Source organism: Malaclemys terrapin, chromosome 13, assembly GCF_027887155.1.
Source record: "Malaclemys terrapin pileata isolate rMalTer1 chromosome 13, rMalTer1.hap1, whole genome shotgun sequence".
NCBI classification, from domain to species: Eukaryota; Metazoa; Chordata; order Testudines; family Emydidae; genus Malaclemys; species Malaclemys terrapin.
The window spans coordinates 36,541,259-36,545,982 of NC_071517.1; the positions used below are offsets into that span (position 1 = coordinate 36,541,259).

At 47.1% G+C, this 4,724-nt stretch overlaps 1 pseudogene; it reads right to left on the reverse strand.

The window, feature by feature from the left end:
* Positions 1-3,523: 3,523 nt before the first annotated feature.
* LOC128848062 (olfactory receptor 14A16-like) lies at positions 3,524-4,444 on the reverse strand (annotated as a pseudogene).
* Positions 4,445-4,724: the final 280 nt, after the last annotated feature.

Genomic DNA, 4,724 nt, shown 5'->3' on the forward strand with positions numbered 1-4,724 from the left:
TCAGGAGTCCAGCCCGGGATTTTTCTGCAGCCCTCCCAGCCGCTCGCTCTGCCGGGGGAGGGGGAAATCCCGGACATTGTGAGTGCTTTACAAATTCCCCCCGGACGCTATTTTTAGCGCGAAAAGGAGGACATGTCCGGGTAAATCAGGGTACCCCCTGATACTATCTTCCCTTAGTTCGTGGTTCGCTAGCAGAGACAAGGGCCTCCCTGACTGGATTTAGGCATATCTCTCTGAGCTAGCACACACTCCTCTCCTCGGCATCTCCCATCGGCTAGCTTAGGTGCCTCCACTCCTAGCATGCTGGATTTTGTGACTCCCATTCTTAGGTTTCTGTCTCTCCCTATCCGTCATATAGGAGCCCGGGTCCTGACTCAGGCTGTGTGTGATTCTGTTGTTGCCCCAGTGATTTTCTAGGTGCCTAACTGTTAGTTGTTGCCTCACTGTGAGTAACCATGTCTGGGCCTCTTTATGGATCCAGGCCCCATGGGGTATTTATGCACCAAGAGGGTTTTTCAAAAGCAACTAGGCAGCTAATTCCCACTGAAACCAATAAGTTTTGGACACCACAATGTCCGGTGTGGCATTGCTTTCTAGAAATAATAAACCCCATAATGCTTTATGGAAATATGCTTATGAGTTTAAATATGACATGACTGGAATATGTTTTATGTTAGAGGTGCCATTTAACATATCTCTGCAAGGGTTGAGATCTACTGGATATATTCATCCTATTTACATGCATATATCTTTTTTATTTGAAGTTATGATACCTGAAAGAAACTGGACCAAAGGACAGTAACCACAGGGGTGTGAGTAATTGCTGGACCCAGACTAGAAGGAGGCTAGTCTGTAAAAGAAGCTTACTGGAACATCTCTGAGGGTGAGATTTCATCTGGAATCACTTTCTTGCTGTATTAGGCATAAGCTTGCGTGTTTTATTTTATTATTCTTGGTAATTCATTTTGTTGTGTCTGTTATTACTTGGAACCACTTAAAAGAGTAGGCGTAGCTAGGGAGCACAGAGCCCACACCTCAGAGGGTCAGGTGGCAACCCGGAAGTATAAAGGTTCGCTCTCAGAGCTCAGTAAGGCCCGAGCCATCGGAGGGGCCAGATACCTCCATCCCAGCTTGTGACTGGGAAAACTATGCGGCCCAAGGAAGCCAAAAGGACTGGTCGGACCTGCCCTGCGCCTGCTACCCGGAGGAGTTGCTGGACCTGCCCTACGCTCCCTATCCAGAGGAACCTATGGTGCTGGACCCCACAGAGGACAACACTCTGACCAAGGTACTACCCGAGGGGGAGTCTGGAAGTAGCCCAGGGGCAGCCGACCCTAGTCTGGCTGCAGCAGTGCCAGAGCCCATGTCAGTGTATTGCGGCCAGGATCCCCACTGATCATGCAAGTTTCAGAGTAACAGCCGTGTTAGTCTGTATCCGCAAAAAGAAGAACAGGAGTACTTGTGGCACCTTAGAGACTAACAAATTTATTAGAGCATAAGCTTTCGTGGACTACAGCCCACTTCTTCGGATGCATATAGAATGGAACATATAATGAGGAGATATATATACACACATACAGAGAGCATGAACAGGTGGGAGTTGTCTTACCAACTCTGAGAGGCCAATTAATTAAGAGAAAAAAAACTTTTAAAGTGATAATCAAGCTAGCCGAGTACAGACAGTGTGATAAGAAGTGTGAGAATACTTACAAGGGGAGATAGAGTCAACGTTTGTAATGGCTCAGCCATTCCCAGTCCTTATTCAAACCGGAGTTGATTGTGTCTAGTTTGCATATCAATTCTAGCTCTGCAGTCTCTCTTTGGAGTCTGTTTTTGAAGTTTTACAACAGAAAACCAGGCAAGGCTCAAACCAGGCAAGGTACTAAAGTCCCAAGCTGGCAGGCTCAAAAGTAGTCCAGGCACAACAGGTGGCAGTTCCCAAGGGGGTTTCTGTGATCGAACCCGTCAGATCCGGTATTCTGGGAATGCCTCAGTGGCCAACCTAGTTGAGGGAAGAGCTGGGAAACATTTTTCTAAGATATTGTCAGACTATTTAACTTATCTAAAAACATAGCAGCATTTGTAACGAACAAGTTGTGGAAACCATTTCCCAATGACAAGTTACTTTGACCAGCTCTACCAACCTGAGCTGAGAGCAACATACACACCATGCATGCCATGCATCTTTGGTCTCCAGGGTGCAGAGGGACTAGGAATGGACATGTCTGAGATGATCCAGGAATAAACCTGATAATAGGAGAGACCGAGGGGCACCAGTCCTGAGGCCCCCTTAATGACAAGGAAATGATTGAGATACACCCAGAAAATCCGCTTCTGAGGAAAGTGACCACCCACAATGTCCCTGTCAATCTGACCAGGGGGGAAATTCCTTCCTGACCCCCACATGATGACCCTAAGCATGTGGGCAAGAGCCAGCCAGCAAATAACCAGAGAAAGAGAGAATGGCTTGGTGTAATCTCAGAGCCCTGGCACATCCCGCCCAATGTCCCATCTCCAGCCCGGGTTGCCCAATGCTTCAGAGATTTTAAAAAAACCTCCCAGAATACACTGGGTCAATGGGAGGAATCCCTTCCTGACCCCTGCCAGGGGCCAGAGGAAACCCTGAAGCATGAGCTTTTAGGAACATAAGACATACGATGCAAGTGAGCCCCAGGGCTCCTGAGCCCTTCCTGTCACCAGCACAAGCAGCCTTGTTATTCAGTCCCACTCAGACATTTGTCCATCTCTCTTCAAACTAATTCAGTCATTTTTCCCCCCACAACTGCTATTGGGAGGATGCTCCAGAACCTCGCCCTGCTGGTGGTTAGAAACGTCCCTGTAATTTCTAGCCAGTCTCTCCATCTCCCACATGCCCGAATGTACATGTGAGCTAACACAGTCTGGCCTCTTGTCCCACGCCTAGTGGTTAGGCCATGAATGGTGGTTTATAAGACAATGGGCCCAGTCCCCAGCCGGTGGCAATGGATATACAGCTCCATTGGAGGCAGTAGGTCAGCTCCACAGATGCTGCAATTTGATTTTGTGCCACCAAAGTCAATGGAACTACACTGATGTGTTGAGGATCTACCCCAAATGTCTTCTCACCTACCCCATTCTTACACCAGTCTGACTCCTCTGGTTCCAATGAAGCCACTCCCTGACTTAGACACACAAGCAAGAAAACTCCCATCATTCTTTTCAGTGGCCATGGAACAGGCGCTAGTGGCCAAGCAGTGTAACGGGTATTGTTTTGGCACAGAATGAAAGTCTGATTCCTCTCATGCACACAATTTACACCCATTTACTCCACAACTGGACCAGATTTTCTACTGGTGTAAATCACACCAGCGGCAGTGATATCAGTGGAGTTAATCTAGATTTGCATTGGTACAACTAGGTCAAAATCAGATGTGTTTGTGTGCAATCTGTGTGGTTATGAAAATAACTGACATTAATGAATAGCTAAAGATATTACATAAGCAAACTTTAATTAGAGAAAGACAGAAAATTAATTCTTGATGAATTACCTACACCCAGTCAGTCTCCTCAGGGCAGCTTTGATCTCTTTGTTCCTCATGCTGTAGATAATTGGATTCACGATTGGTGGCAATACGGAATAAAGAACAGCTGCCACAAGATCCAGAGCAGATGGGGAGCTGGAGGTGGGTTTCAGGTAGGCAAAGGCCACAGTGCAAACAAACAAGGAGACCACAGTGAGGTGAGGAAGGCAGGTGGAGAAGGCTTTATGTCGTCCCTGCTCAGAGGGAATTCTGAGCACTGATTTGAAGAGCTGAACATATGATACAATCATAAAAACAAAGCAGCCTAAGACTAAACACACACTAAATGCAAGAACCCTAACTTCACTCAGGTAGTAGTCAGAGCACGTGAGCTTGAGTAGATGGGGGATTTCACAGAAGAACTGATCCACCATATTGCCTCAACAAAAGGTCAATGCAAACGTGTTCCCGGTGTGTAGCACAGAATTGAGAATCCCACTGATCCAGGCACCAGTTGCCATTTGGACACAAGCTCTGCTGTTCATCATTGAGTCATAGTGCAGTGGTTGGCAGATGGCAACATATTGGTCATACGCCATGACAATGAGAAGGGAAAAATCCGCTGTCACGAAGAAGGTGAGGAAAAAGACTTGGGCAACACATCCAGCATAGGAAATGGACCTGGTGTTCATGAGGGAGTTGGCCATGGATTTGGGGACAGTGACAGAGATGGAGCCAACGTCTAGGATGGACAGATTCATCAGGAAGAAGTACATGGGGGTGTGAAGGTGGTGGTCGAAGGCGATGGCCATGAAGATAAGAAGATTCCCCTCCAGGGCTGCCAAGTACATCACTAGAAACCCCACAAAGTGCCAAATCTGCAGCTCCCGAACATCAGAGAATCCCAGGAGAAGGAACTCCGTCAGGGTGGTTCGGTTGGACATTTTCTTTCTCAGGATATCGTGTGATGGTTGCAGAGGGAGGGACAAGAGCAAGGGCCAGGATTAGATCAGTAAAATAACTCTCCTTTTGTGAAAACCACCTGAATTTCCTTGAGTCAGATGCTTAGCTTGTGAAGATTGGTATAATATGGGAACGAGGAGCAAGAAAACAGTCTCATTGACTCCAGTGGCTTTACTCCTGATTTACACTGTGGTGAGAGAAAGTAGACTCAGCTCAGTGGACTTCAGTTCAGTTACTCCTAATTTACACCAGGGTGATGGA